At 43.3% G+C, this 15,843-nt stretch overlaps 1 long non-coding RNA gene across 2 annotated transcripts; it reads right to left on the bottom strand.

Moving 5' to 3' along the window:
• Positions 1-2,270: 2,270 nt before the first annotated feature.
• LOC124108523 (uncharacterized) lies at positions 2,271-12,281 on the bottom strand. Of its 2 annotated transcripts, XR_009228832.1 has the most exons (3): positions 6,385-7,602; positions 6,121-6,280; positions 2,271-5,999 (listed from the first exon to the last, which is right to left on the bottom strand). It is a non-coding gene; the product is annotated as an uncharacterized LOC124108523 (long non-coding RNA). The 2 variants fall into 2 exon arrangements; XR_006856703.2 differs by having other exon boundaries at positions 2,271-6,280; positions 6,385-12,281.
• Between the last annotated feature and the right edge of the window lie 3,562 nt (positions 12,282-15,843).

The raw sequence follows: 15,843 nt of genomic DNA, 5'->3' as shown, positions 1-15,843 counted from the left end.
CTTGAAAGAAAAAGATGCTCTTGAAAAGAGGAGAAGTAGGAAGTAAAAAGAAATATTAAGGAAAAAAGTCAAGTGAATATGCTCACTTAATGGTGCCCCTTCATCAAAATTCTATGTTACAGTTTTCTAAACTTCCTGACAATATGCTCAATGGCTTGGCTGTAAATTCAGACAAAATCAGTTAATTTTAAAAAAGGGAAATCAGCTTAGAGGGGAATTTGTCAAATCTTATAATTTAGAAAGCACAAAAATGGATTTGCTTACATAGAAGTCCAGGCCCTTACTTTTGGAGATTCTCTTATTGGTCAGAGGTTGGATCTGAACACTGTGTGTGAGAGGTTGTTTTAATTTTTGGTTTTTAAAGCTTTATTTTTTTATGTTCTCTGTATGGTTCTAAGGTTCAACCAGGGATGAACTTCAGTGAGTGAAAGGTGAACTAGCTAATTGATGGTAAAGACGCATGAAAAAGCCCTCTTCTATCCACTTAAGTATATTTCCTATTCTGCTGTTCCACTCAATATTAATATTTAACAGAATATAAAAATGAAGACTTTTGGAAATTTAAAAGACCATAGGACCTAAAAGAAGCAGAAATGGGTATTTTAATTCTCCTGACAAGGATTTATAAACAGAATAAACAGATTGAAAATTATGATCGAGAAAGTCCTGTCCATGGCTGCAGGGCCTCTGTCTGTCTTGTTGAACACTCTATCTCCAGCATCAAGCCCATTGTTTTTTACATGGTAGATGAATTAACAGAACAAATCCCACCTACCTTAAGGGGACTTGTCTGTGTAGAAAGGAGATGGCTTTTGCTTTCAGGGTGAAATAAACTCTCTGGTTCCTGTCCAGTGGAATTGCAACTTAATACCAACTAGCTCCTGGTAACTGCAGTGTGGGCCCTGGTTAACAACTGACATAGTCCCCATATCCACACCCACAGTCCTGCCTGGCCACCTACTCTGTGATGACAGGCAGATTGTCTGTTACATTGCAGGAGGATGAACTGTACAGAGATGGCAGTTAGACCCAGCTTCAGGCTAGAGCTTGTAAAATGACCCTTTGTCAGTTATCTCAGTAATTAACTTTAAAGCTTTTATTTGTTCCAATTTGTTCATAAATAAGTCAAAGAATCTCTTATTTCATCTATTAAGAGAGAGTCATTAATCATGCATTTTATGTTTTATGCTTGAATTGTTAAAAAATATTTTGAAGACTCAAGAAAACTGAACTTTCTGATAATGTTTAAAGTCAGTGACCAAATAACTCATTAAAGTTTGATGGGACAGAGAAACATAAATTTATCTTAAATAAATAAATAAAATTCACTTCTTCTTGTGTTCATTTAACAAATATTTATGAGGAACTGCTCTTTGCTCTGCATTGTCCTCCCAGACACTAGAAAGACAAAGAAAAAAAAAAAAAAAAAAAACACCAGTGCAGTTCCTATTCATTTGGGACTTACATTCTAGAGGAAAAACAACAGGCAGTAAGCAAAATGAACAAATTAGCACATTAGAAGTTTCCATATGTAAATTCGACTATGAAAACAATCAAGCCAAGAAAATGGAACACAGAGTTTTGGGAATAAGTACTAGTTGAGGTGGTCAGCTTTGCAGAGACTTGAATATATTTAAGATTTTCTATTGACAGTGCCATTATTATTAATTTTTGAGTCCCAAACAGAATAAATGATAAAGCATAGGTTTGTTTGAGATTTTTTGGAATTTTCACCTTAATGTCACTGGACTTTATTAGTGTTATCAATAGGGGCCTGGACAGGAATTTCACCTCTGGGTTCAGGAACACATCATATTATATCAATCTAATGGTTATCCCAAAAAGGCAGACTGGGCCCAAGGATTGCACATAAATAATGACTCCATTCAAAGGCACACCCCTTTGATTTTATTTAAAGAGTAGCCTCTTATTAATACCTGAATGGCCAATTTTTCAAAAATGAGCTCCAATTAGTGGAACTCTTACTCCAAAGTCAATGGCACTGGTGAGAAGTCAAGAGAATCTCAAGTGTATAGTCCAATGATGGTTCAATGCCTTTTTTCCCAGAATTCTGCCACCCATCCTTTCCTTCTCTATTCTTATCTGAAATTCCACAATAAACACACACAAGACTGGTGGTTCATCTACAATTCAGACACATACTCTTACACAAATACATTGCCATTCATATTCATGATGTTTAACTTGGCTGCCTATTTAATTACTGAAAATGGCCATATCAAAATTTGCACGTGTGCATGGAAATAAAAGCTGACCACTTACATTTTAAAATTTTATTCAATATCATTTTTTATTTCTAGGTTTTTATATACCATGTTGCAAGTCTACTTTAAGGTTAAATACAATTTTGACCCAATATTGCTCTTTTGGAAAATGAATGATATTAGATTTGAAGCCTAAAAGATATAAATTATGTATCTTATGAATCTTAAGAGAGATTTTTAACTTTTTGTCAAAAGTCAAGTTCTGATTAAAAATTGAGGAAAGGTAGAACTTGGATGGAAAATTATTTAAGACCTCAGAATGCCTACATAACTCATAACCTTGAGGTAGATGCTATGATTATCCTACTAACTTCATTAAGTTCCATGGAAGCAAGGACTTGGCCTATTCACTCTGTACTCCACACCTAGTATAGTGCCTAGCACACAAACGTTGATCAAGCAAAGTGATTAAAGGACCCAAAGAAATTTTCAGACACAATTAAAAGTTTAAAAAACCCAGAAAAGTATCCCAGGCTGTGCATTGGCAAAGCTTGGCTGAACCACGACCTCAGTACCAACATGCAGAGTAGACTCAACTCTAAGACACCCTTAACACCAAAATGCAACAAGTAACCTCAGCTTAGCAACCATCAAGTGTGCAGGAGACAGTGGCTGGATCAACCGACACCAGTGACCAGACAACTGTCAGGTCTATGGTGAGCTGGGATTCTTTTTCATAGTTTTAACTAATTTGTGCTTGATCATAAATTTTAATTCAATTCCAAAATCCCTAAAACAATTCTTCACAGAACTAGAAAAAGCAACCATGAACTTCATGTGGAAAAATAAGAGATGCAGAATAGCCAAAGCAATACTAAGCAAGAAGAGAGAAGACATATCATAATACTATAGCTTAAACTGTACTACAGAGACATCGTAACAAAAACAGCATTGTATTGTCATCAAAATAACACAGAGACCAATGAATGGTACAGAATAGAAGACAGAGAAAACTCACAAAAACACAGTTATCTCAAACTAGACCAAGGCGCCAAAAACATACATTTAAGAAAAAAAAAAAAAAAAGCCTGTTCAACAAATGGTAAATGGTGCAGGAAAAATTGGAAAGCCACATAAAATAAAAAGTAAAGCCCTCTCTCTCACTCTGCACAAAACTCAATTGAATATAGATCAAAACTTAGGCACTAGAACAGAGATCCTGAGCCAAATAGAAGAAAAAGTAGGCCTAAATCTTCACTATGTCATCCTAAGATCTGACTTCCTTAAGGTGACTCCTACATTCCAAGAATTTCAAGAATCAATAAACAGGATAGATTCAAATTAAAAAGCTTCTTCTCAGCAAAGGAAACAATCAATAATGTGAAAAGAGAGCCTACAGAATAGGAGAAAATCTTCACCACATGCACCTCAGAGCATTATTCTCCAGGATATATGCAGATCTCAAAAAACATGACACCAAAAAAAACAAATAACCAAATCAATAAATGGGCTAAGGAACTAACAGACACTTCACAGAAGAAGCAACAAATACATGAAAAATGTTCAATATTTAGCTATTAGTAGAAAGCAAATCAAAACTTCTCCAAGATTTTATCCCACCCCAGTCGACAAACATGGTTATCAAGAATACAATCATCAAGTAACAATAAATGTTAGGGAGGATGTGGGGAAAAGGGTGCACGCACACATTGCTTGTGTGACTGCAAATTGAGGCAACCATTATGGAAAGCAGTATGGAAATTCCTCAGAAAACGTGGACTGGAACCAACATCTGACACAGCTCTCCCTTTCCTCATTTTATAACCAAACGACTTAAAACCAACATATTACAATGACACAGTCACATTATGTTTACAGCAGCTCAATTCATAATAGATAAACTATGGAACTAACCTAGGTGTCTTTCAACAGATAAATGAATAAAGAAAATGTGGTGTGTATGAGTATAGATATACATATGTGTGTATGTGTGTGTGTGTGTGTATATATACATATATATAATATATATAATATATATATATTATATGTAATATATACATATATATATATACACACACACACACACACACACACACAATGCAAACACACATACACACACATAAACAATTTTACACACATATATAGGATGGAATAAACTCAGCCTTAAAGAAGAATTAAATTATGACATTTGCTGGTAAATGGATGGAGCTTATCATGCTAAGTGATAAGCCAATCCCAGAAAATTTTCCCTGATATGCTTATGATAATCACAGTAAGGGGGGGGGGGGTAGGGAAGAATAGAGTTGTTTTAGACTGCACAGAGAAGTGAAGAGAGGGAAAGGGGTACACTGGGTAGAGTGGATAGTAGAATGAATCAGACATTTATTCCAAAGTACATATGCAAATACGTGACTAGTGTGATGCTACATCCTGTACAACCAGAAGCATGAGAAATCATACTACATTTATGTACGCTATGTCAAAGTGCATCCTATTGTCCTGTAGAATTAGAACATTTTTTTTAAAAAGAAGATTAAAGAAAACATACCAATTTGCAGAAAAAAATATGACTACAATATCTGCCACCTGGAGACACTCATGGTAACTGAAGCTAAACCAGTCTTCAAAAAACAAAGGACAAATGTTTTCTCTGATATGTGGGAGCTAACCCACAATAGGAGGGGTGATGGGAACAGAAGTGCAGTAGATTAGACAATGGGGAATGGAGGGAAAGGAGGGGCATAAGCAAAGGAAAGACAGTGGAAAGACTCTAATGCAGCTTTCCCATGTGTATACGTGGAAACAACACTGTGAATCCCACCACCATGTACATCCTAAGAATATAATTCTAAATATATAAGGTATCTTACTTATACAAATATTGATTATATAATATTGAATTTTATGGGCCAGGATTGTGGCTCAGTGGTAGGGCACTTGCCTAGGCATGTGTGAGGCACTGGGTTTAATTCTCAGTACTGAATTAAAAAATAAAATAAAATAAATGGACCATTAACAACTTAAATAATTTTTTAAAAATGGATTCTATAATAAAAACAACCAATAAATGAAAATTAACAAAATGAAACATTTCCTAGGTTCCCTTAAACATTTTGATAGCACTGAAATCAACTTCAAATGAATGGAAAGAAAAAAGGCTTTTAAGAGTAAGTTAGTCTCCACCATTATTCTGTGAAATGATGACATAACTATTGGGACAGACTTTTCCCGCTTATGACCTCCAGAACTGTGGGAAATATTTTTCTATTATTTATGAGTCTCATAATTTTCACTAGTAGAAATTAAAATTAACAAATTTCAATATTTAGACGCTAATTACCTAACGAATAACAATACCTCGAAACCAGAGTTTGAAGATGAGACTCCATGGCTCTAGCTGGCAGGTAGGGGGTCTGCGTGCGGGGTGGGGAGGCCTCCGCAGCAGAGAGGAGTCCTACCTACCTCCTTATGGCGGGCCATTCCATCCAGCGCTGCAGCAGACCCCAGCAGATCCTCAACCATGTCTTCTTTCTTTCAGCAGTCTCTTGGAAGTCGAAGAATCACCTCTGGGAACCAAACCAGGGTGAAACTTCCATGGAACTCCGGCGAAAGTCCGGCGAAGGTCCGGCGAAGGTCCGGCGAAAGTCCAGCGAAAAGTCCTGCAAAAAGTCCGGCGAAAGTCCGGCGAAAGTCCGGCGAAAGTCCGGCGAAAGTCCGGCGAAATCCAGGACACCAACCTCGATGGCCTCCGCTGCTTCTCTACGTCTGAACAACCTGCAAGGGGTTTATATAGCGCTTGGTCCAATGCTATTGGTCCAAACTTATGCTAATTAGGACTTGAAAAAAGGACCAATGCTATTGGCCCAAAGTTATGCTAATTGGGTTGGACACATACTAACGCCATTGGTCAGTCTCTTTTTAATATTCATAGTAGATTCATTCATAGAAGCAGCCCCAAATTCCCACGCTGACAATGAATGAATGGGCTGGGAAGCAGCTCAATGGCAAAACCGCAAAGTGCTTGCCTCGCATTCCCAAAGCCTTGGCTTCCATCCCTGTTCCAAAAAGAAAAAGTAAAAACAAATTACAGATATATGAATGCCAGCAAAAAGGAAATAAACAAATTTTATCAATACATAAATCTTATTCAAAAACATACCTGGCTCTGCGTTCTGCAGATCTCTGTCAAGTGTCGCCTTACCCTTTACCTCTTCAAAACAATTTTTCCCAAAAGTTGAGAGTCATGGACCATGTCTTAGTCATCTCTCTTCTGCACCTATGCCAGAGGTGATACGGATGTGTGGGATGTAATCGGGCTGAGGATCAAGGTCTCATTTGAAGCCAGCTTTTGAAGCATTGCTGGTGATATCACAAAATTGCTACTTGTTAAAATCCAGATGCATGCCTGAACAAATGATATAGAACCAAAAAATAGCATGATTAAAGGTCAAGAAGAAGCAAATAGGGCTGGAGTTGTGACTCAGTGATAGAGCTCTTGTCTCGCAAATGTAAGGCACTGGCTTTGATCCTCAGTACTACCTATGAACAAATGAATAAAATAAAGGTCCAGAGACACCCGCCCCAGCTCAGGCCCTTCCCAGATGCACTGGAGCTGGGGCCCAGAGTAGCCCGGTTTCTTCCCACTACCAGCAGGATGCTCAGTCCCAGACCAGGACCACTTCACTCACCTGCAGACGCCTGCCAGAGCTCATATACGGTCCAGATCTGCCCCCACCAACCTGCGCAGGAGGCCACACACAGGGTAAGACTGCATCCTTCCCTCAACTGGGAGACCTGCACCGAGCTCAGGTCCGGCCCAGAACCACTGGCTGACCCTCCCGAGAGCTGAGACTCTGGCCAGGACTGCCTCTGCCCACCGGCAGACCACTTCAGGAGCTCAGATCCAGTCCAGAGCCACTGCAAGGACCTGTGCAGGAGATGGGGCCCAGGGTAGGCCGAGTCCATCCACTCATCATGAGACTGGTGCCAGAGCTCAGGTTCTTCCCAGGCCTGCCTCCTCCATCCAGCAGCTCCCTCCAGACCTCAGGTTTGGACCAGGACAGACTGCCACCAACAGACACTCAATGGTGGCCAATCCTGGCCCATTTCAGCCTCGACGACCTGAGTGGTAGCTGAAGCCCAGAGTAGGTCCCAGGCCTTCCCACCACCAGCAGACCCCTGCTGTAACTCAGGTCCCACCAGATAAGCCTTGCAGATGTGCACAGAAACCCGGGAAGAGGGTAGCCCTGGGAACATATGGCCACCACCAGACCACCACCTGAGCTCAGGCTTGGCCCAGCACTGACTCCGCCCACAGGCACAACCCTGCCAGAGTTTATACAAGGCACAGATTGGCCTCACTACCCAGGCAAGGGGAGGCCCTGTTCCATCCCACCACCTGAAGAACCCCACCAGAGCTCTAGCTCTGCCCACATCCAACTCAACGACCTGGCAGGATGAAGCCAGAGTCCAGGGTAGCCCATGTCCTTCCAAGTTATCAAGAAACTGGCAACCAAATTCAGGCTCTGCCCACGACTGACTCCACCCATTGTCAGTTGCAGAACTTCAGCCCCAGCCCATACCAGCCTCACTGACAGGCACAGGAGCCTGGCCCAAGGTAGGCCTAATACCAACTGCCACAAGCAGGCCCCAAGCAGAGCTCAGGCCAAACACAGGACCGCCTTGGATCAACAGGCAGAGCTCAAACTCAGCCAAGATTGTCCTTGCTGAACTGCTTGGGAGGCCAGGCAAGGTGGGCCCCCAGTGTCATCCTGCCACATGCAGAACCTCGCCAGAGCTCGAGCTCTGCCCAGATCCAACTCTATGACCTGGCAAGAGATGAAGTCCGAGCCCAGGGTAGCCCAAGTGCATCCAGTCACCATGAGACTGGCACCAGAGCTCAGGCTCGGCCCATGACTGTCTCTGACCACTGACAGACAGTCACTGAAGTTCAGCCTCAGTCAGATCAGCCTTCCTGACAGGCGCAGGAGCCTGGCCCACAGTAGTTGGATGGACCTGTGGCTATCCTGTGCTTGGGTGTAGTCTCGGTCAGCCAGTGGCTGGAAGGACCAAGGCTATCCTAGGTAAGGACTCCCACGAAGGTGAAATAGGCTGATCAGGGCAGAGCCTGAGCTCTGGTGGCATTCAGCCAGTGGTGGGATGGCAACAGGCTTAACCTGAGAACAGGCTCATGTGCAGTTCAGCTGGGCAGATGAGGCCTGGGCTTGACTTCCGCAGGGGTCTACAGGTGGCGGGATGGAACTTGGCTTACCCTTGCCGAGGCTCCCGCACAGCTGGCCTTGGCTGATCAGGCATAAGCCTGGACTCCCAAAGGTGTTCCCTGTGGGCAGAGGTGGTCCTGGGTCTGTCCTGAGCTCTGGTGGGGGTCGGCCACTAAGCCAGGCTCCCACACCTGTCACCAAGGCTGACTTGGGCTGGGCAGGTGTCTTCCAGTAGGTGGAGTCAGTGCGGGGCGGAGTCTGACCTCTGGTGGGTATCTGACAGTAGGCGGAGTCATTCCTGCGATGAGGCTGCGCTCCAGCAGGGGTCAGCCTGCAGCGGGATGGCCCTGTGACTACTCTCTGCTCTGGCTTGCCTGCAGTTCAGCTGGGTAGATGAGGCCTGGGCCTGACCTTCGCAGGGATCAGCGGTATGGAACTTGGCTTACCCTTGCTCAGGATCGCGCGCAGCTGGCCTTGGCTGATCAGGCAGGAGCCTGAGCTCTGGAAGGTGTTCGCCTGTGGGTAGAGTCGGTCTTGGATGTGGCTTGAACTCTGCTGGGGGTTGACTGGTGGCGGGATGGAGCCAGGCCTACCTTGGACCAGGCTCCCATGCCTGTCAGCGAGGCTGGCCTGGGCTGGGGTTGAATTCTGGCAGGTGTCTTTCAGTAGGCGGAGTCAGTGTGGGGCAGAGCCTGAGCTCTGGCGGGCATCTGACAGTGGGATGAGTCCTTCCTGGGCTGAGTCTGAGCTCTGGCAGGGGTCAGCCCGAGGTAGGATGGACCTGTGACTACCATTTGCCCAGGCTATCACCTCATGTCATCCTGGGAGATCTGGGCTGATCCTGAGCTCCCAAGGATCTTTGCTGAGGAGTGGAGGCAGTCCTTGGCCAAGCCAAAGGATCTATGGGGCGTCAGGTGGTGGCAGATAGAAACTGGGCCATCCCTGGGGACCGGCTCCTGGACAGAGCTTGAGCCCAAGGTAGGCCTGGCTCCATCCCGCCTCCAGCATGGTGTGGGAACCTCCTCCTGGCACTCCCCAGGCCTCACTAATTTACTACTGAACCAGCAGGCCAAGGGGATTTTAAAAACAACAACAAAAATCAATTTATATATGATCTTTCAAAAGCGCATCAATGCATTCTACTGTCATATATAACTAATGAAAGCAAATGAAAAAATTTAAAAAGTAGATCAGCAATTAGGACTTTGGTCAACAAGTGGCCAGAATCAACTAATCTTCAATACCATGGAAAAAAGAAGACAGAAGATGTCACCCTAGAACATGAAATTTTCCAGTGATTTTTATCTTGCTCAATATAAAACCCAAAGTGGAAACAACTCATTCCACAGCTTGCTTTGGGAGCCTCCAGGGCCATGGCAGCCCCCTTGCTGCGTTTGGTCTCTAGTGCCTGCCATTGCCTCTCCAAGGGTGTCATCTGAATTCCATGAGGGTAGGGACAATGATCTGTGTCCCCAGAGCCCAGAATTGGGGCAGTCCCACAGTTCTCATCAAGGTGTTTGAGGTTCTCTGCACTGTGGGGTAATTAGTGAATTACTTGGCCACTCATCTTTTCTCCTCTCATGGATATCCCTGAGGACTCCTCAGCACAAGAAGAATGACAAGCACTATCAAACTCGAGATTCCGGCTCGGGGTCGTGACAGAGAATCAGCACATCATGACCACACTCAGGAAACCAGATCATTACCATAATGGGATCTTGTAATGGTATGCAGAAGCCCACAGGTATGCTGAGACTCAGTCCACCAGGAGAAAACCCTTATGAACCGGAGGACAGTCAAGGGACCCTAGGAGGTTAAGGAAAATCATCACATTTAGGAAAAGCTCGCTCCACCAGATTGCTGTTGATTCTGGAAAGAGGACAAAGATGACAGGAATACGTGGATGCACAAACTAATGTATCTTATGTATGAAGAAGAAAGTACTTGAGCCTGGTGTCTTGTCACATGGAGGCTGAGGCAGAAATTCCAAGTTCAAAGCTAGCATCAGCAACTTAGCAAGGTCATAAGCAATTCGGTGAGGCCCTACTCTAAACCAAATACAAAAAAGGTCTGGGGATGGGGCTCAGTGGTTAAGCTCCCCAGGGTTCCATCCCCAATACAATAAAAACAAATAATGTGGTAGAACCCAGAGAGGAAGATCCCATTGAAATCCATTTCAATAGCTATATGCAGCACTCAGGTGTTGTTCTCCTAAATGTTAGGTGCAGGACAGGCTGAATAAGTTGTCTGCAGGGTATGCCAAACAAAGTTAGCTGTAGGCTGACCTGACCACTCAAACCCTCTGTCTGGTTCTTTATCACCTGTTTGCTTCAAGCCCCCACTCAAGGCTGAATGCTTGCAAACCCAGAGACCCTGTTAGATTTAGGCAGCACAGCAGAAGGTCTATAAAAGCTTTCCCCTGCCTTGCCCCCCCCCCCACTTATCTTTCTCTCTTTTCTCCTCTGTTGCACTGCTGAAATAAATATCTCTTGGTCCCTCCAAGTGTTGTGGTCACTTTCCTTTCATTGGTGCCAAAAACCAGGAAGAGGGTTAAAACCCACTTTTGGGTCCCTCTTCCTTCAGAAATGCCACTCACTGGATGGCCTGAACCCATTTTCTCGACCAGCAGAACTCCATCCAACACAGGCCTTTGATTGGTGAGTTTCCCCTTCCTGGAGTCTTAAACCCAATTGTGGTATCAGGAGGATCTGACCATTGATTGTCCGGCAAAACTCTTCACCCACCTGTGGGGAGGAAAACACCCCACCACAACCTTTAAGGCCATGATGGCCCTCAGGGACTCCTTCCTCAGGCAGATTTGACTCGTGTTCAAAATTATTTCCCATCCCCTTCCCAGCTGGTAGTTTACCAGCATAGGCTTTGTAGGTCTCCCTCAAAGGACTGCGTAACCTCCCAGAACACATAACAGACAACTGTACATCACACCCCACCCAGACCTTCACGGTTTTGGTGGCTCTCATAAAGTCCTAGTCCTCGCACCTTTAAGACACAGCCATTAGATGGAGGCTTACCCTCCCCTTTCTGTCTCTTCTCCTGCCTCTCTCTCTCTCCCGTCTTTTGGGCCCTGGGAGTCTCCACCTCTCCAGGAGAGGTCCTGAAAAGCCTTGGCCAAGGTGTCCCATGGCACAGCTCCAGCCAGGATGAAAGCCTCCTTGACTGTAAGGATTCATTGATGACCAATCTCTGCAGCTCGAACCTGCCACTAGGCACTCCTGATTTTTGGCTCTAGCGGGGATGCCCCTTTTGCCAATAAATCAGTTTCCTCCTTCTCTCTTATACTATCTTTGCATCTCCTTCCCTCTCCCCTTATGTTTGTGTCTCCTTCCTTCTACCCTATACTGTATTTGCATCCTCTTCCCACCTCCTTATACTGCGTTTGCCACATGGGTAATGGATCCTCTCTGCCTGTTGACTCTTCCCTACAATGCCTCCTGGATAACCTCAAACCCTCTCCTTGACACCAGACATCAAACCCCAAAAATTGATCAAATATATCATTCAGGCCTGGCCCACTTATCCCTTAGACAACCAAAGAAGTTGGCCCTCTTTTGGGTCCCTGGATCCCTCCATTCTAAGGGATCTCTACAATTACCGTGAGCATTTCAAAAAAAATGGGTAGAGATCACTATTTCCAAGCTTTCTTCTTGCTCTGATTCAATCCTGCTCTCTGCACCTCTTGCAAACCTCTACAGATTTTTTCGCTTGCAAACTAACCCCTACAACCACCAATCCCCAATCTTCTCCTCCTCCAGACTCATCCACTACTTTTGACCTTGCTGATGGATCTGTACCCTATCACCTGGCTCGAACAGGTCCTCACCCTCAACCTTCTGCCCCAGCCCCTCCACCATCTCCCCTGCCTCAAAAACTTGCTTTCTCCCCTCCCATTACTAGATCCAAAACCCAAACTACCACCCTTCCTCAAACCATAGCCCCCTTGCTGAGGTAGAAGGTACTGAAGTTATCCCTCCACCTACTCACTCCTCTCTTCTCCTGTCAGTGCCCACACTGGGTCCCACCAGGTCCTCTTGCCAGCTAACCCAAAGCTCAAACTAGCTGAGGAGAACCCTCGGACCCCTATCCAAAATCTAATGAAAATGGCCTTTAAAGTTGCTTTGTCATCACTAAAAACAAGGTTACTAAGAATTAAAGTCCCTTACAGGCTTTTTGATATATTCACTCCCAACTTCCCCTCTGCTCTACCTGTTCTACTGCTCAAGTTTTCCTTGCTAGGGAAAATCCCAAACCCCTTTTCAATTATTCTTTTACATCTCCTTCCTCATTCTCAGATCCATGGGAGCTGCTCTCAGCCCCGCCTTCCCATCTTCCCCCTTCCTACCCAGTCCCACAGAAAAGTCATAACTGACCTTCTACAGAATCTGTACCATGGCTGATTTTAGGATTGTCAGCAAAGAATCCCTACAGAAAAGTTCAATGGAGATAAATTTCCTCTTTTCACGTTGCTCTGTTTTACTTGGCCACTGGCTGGAAAAAAATCAGCACTCCAGGTTCTGGACACCCCCTTACTAGTGTTTTCACAAAAAAGGTAAACAAGGCCTCTGGCCTGGAGTTGGGGCTTCACAGTGATGGCTACATTTCTAAGATAAGGGATTTACCAACTGGGCTCCATGGTAACAGCTGGCAAGGGGAGGGAAGAAGAAGCTCTCCCCTTCTCAGGTGTCCTTGAAGGGTTAACTTGCCCAAAACAGAGAGAGAAAAAAAATGCTTTTTTTGTGAACTTTTGAAGACTGTGAACTTCTGAGCCCCTCCCCTTACATGCTGTGTGCAAAATTCTGAAACTACCTAAATTTGGGGTTCAAGGGATAAATTTATTACAGCAGAAGCTGTGCCCTCTGAATCTGGCTGCAACCAAATAAAATTGTTTTCCTATCTCCCATGCTATCTTATGTGCCTTGCCTTGCTCATCCGTTCAACAACATAATTCTATACACTTAAACATTGTTTATGTTTTTATGAAGTGGTAAATAGATGTGATTAATTGTGTACCTCAAATAACAAAATATCTCTTATTAAAATGGAATAACTTGCCTAAATTCAGAAATTTACAAGGATTGTTTCAAAGAGTGAATAAATAAGGAGTTAACAGATGATAAAGAGTAATTAGAAGGTTCTAAATATGGATTTAATTGAAGAAAAATGTGTTTCTGGATAAGAGAGTCTATGTGATTAAATAAATAAGAGGGTTTAAGCAAGTGATAAAGAAGGTCTGTGTACGTTAGCTATATATATTTAAGTAAGTGATAAAGAAGGTCTGTGTAAGTTGCTTATATATGTAAGTTTTTTGAGCAAGTAATCTTGATGAAATTAAGGATTATACAACTATGGATAACAACAACTGTTATTTTGCAATATTGTAATATGTTATTTCTTTAAGATCTAAACTTGATTAATATAAAAACATCAATGTAATTGTGGTACTATTACTCTTTTTTGTATATTAAATGTGTTCATGTATTCCAAGTATATAAGTCTTTAAGATAGAAGCTTTAAAAAAATTATATCAAGCTGATGTTCTCCAAAAGGTTGCATGGTAATCTTAGGCTTATAAAAATAACATACTGGAGATTTATTTATATCATTTAATTTTCTATAACTGGAACTGTTAGCAATAAGATTAATATAACGTTCTATAAACTGGGGTACAATTTAAATGTAATATCATATTGTGTTACCTAGTATTCATGTGATATCAAGCAACAATATATGGAAACTTTATAAAATGATATTTAAAAACAAAGATCAGCTTCAATACTAGAACACTTTACCTAAGATTTATAAAGAGCCCCGCCTTATGTGAGATAAAGCTCTGCCTCCCATGTTACCATATGTCAGAATGACTTGGCTAGATGTTTAAGATCAAAACTTAAACTTAAAATTAAATTAAAATGGCCAAGGAAAACAATATTTGGCTCTTACCCTCTAAGTCAGTCTGAATCTAGGGAACAGAGAACTCTCTAAAGAGCTTTGCAATTCTGGGCCACATAACCTCCTGATCAGGGAGATTAATGAGACCACTAGAGAATGAAAAGCCAATTAGTGCACTTGCTGCAAATACAAGGGTCATTAGAATCAGGAGGCATTCCTGATGCTTCCAAGGGAAGCCACATTGTCAAGCAAGTTCTGGGCCCATCTTAGCATAAATGGCACTAGCAGAACAAAGAAGCTGCTCTCAAGTTCCCCCACAAGTGAACCCTATGGGAACTCGGCTGAGGCTGACTCTTAACAATAGATAGAAACAAAGTCAATTTTGACAGCTTGATCTTAAACACCTACCAAAAATAGTTAAGCCAAAACACAGTCATTCCTGGGAGTAATGAAGGACAAGAACAGCTAGAAAAGAGGAGACAGCAACTAGGCCAATGGTCTCCAAGGGAAAGGTTCAGTCAAGTATGGCCTTGGCTTCTTCCCCTTGCAGAACCCCTATTTGCCCTCTTTATGTTTCTCCTAATAGGACCATGTCTGTTAATTACCTACAAAAGTTCCTGAAAGATCAGATACACAAATTCACCAACCAGTCAGTCAATCAACTACTTCTGTAAGACTACCAGCCCCTGATGCCCAAGACAGAGACCTATGACTCATGGCCAACTCCTCCAGCTCCAGAGACTCTGCCTCCACCTGAAACCCTCCCTATACCATTTTTCAAATTTTACAACTCCTCTTTCACTTCCTAGGAATGAGAACTACTCTTTGGCAGGTCCACTCTGATTGTAAAGTCTGCTCCATAGCATCCCCACAAAGAAGCAACAAACCTAAATTCCCCACACATCAGATGAGGAGCCACCACCCAGGCGAAGACTGGTAGATCAACTTCACTCACATGCCTAGGCACAAAAAGCTTCACTATCTACTTACTTTGGTTGATATTTTTTCAGGTTGGACATAAGCCTTCCCTACCTCCATGGAAATTGCTAACACTGTTACCTCCATCCTCATTGAGGAGGTCATTCCCAGGTTTGGACTTCCTGCCTCCATTCAGTCAGACAACAGTCCAGCCTTCACTTCTCAGGTTTCTCAACTATTCGCCAAATGCCTCAACATCACTTGGAGGCTCCACATTACCACCAACCCCAATCCTTGAGTAAGGTTGAGAGGCTTAACAGCATTCTCAAGGATCATCTCATTAAACATGCTATAGAACTCAGGCTGTCCTGGCCCAATCTCCTGCCATTGACCCTCACCTGAATTCAGGCAGCCCCCAGAGCTCCCTCAGGCCTTAATCCCTTTGAGCAACTATATGGGTGCCCTTTCTTAACTACCTAAAGCTTTCCAATCACTCCTCTTCCTCTTGTATCCTATCTCACACTTCTACACAAACTCCTAAGTGAACATGCAGACCGATGCCTTCTTGCGCC

Source organism: Marmota monax, unplaced genomic scaffold (genome assembly GCF_021218885.2).
Source record: "Marmota monax isolate L192 unplaced genomic scaffold, Marmota_monax_Labrador192_F-V1.1 WCK01_AAM20220418_F8-fsc01016, whole genome shotgun sequence".
In the NCBI taxonomy this organism is placed as follows: Eukaryota; Metazoa; Chordata; class Mammalia; order Rodentia; family Sciuridae; genus Marmota; species Marmota monax.
This window is presented reverse-complemented; position numbering and strand designations above follow the sequence as displayed.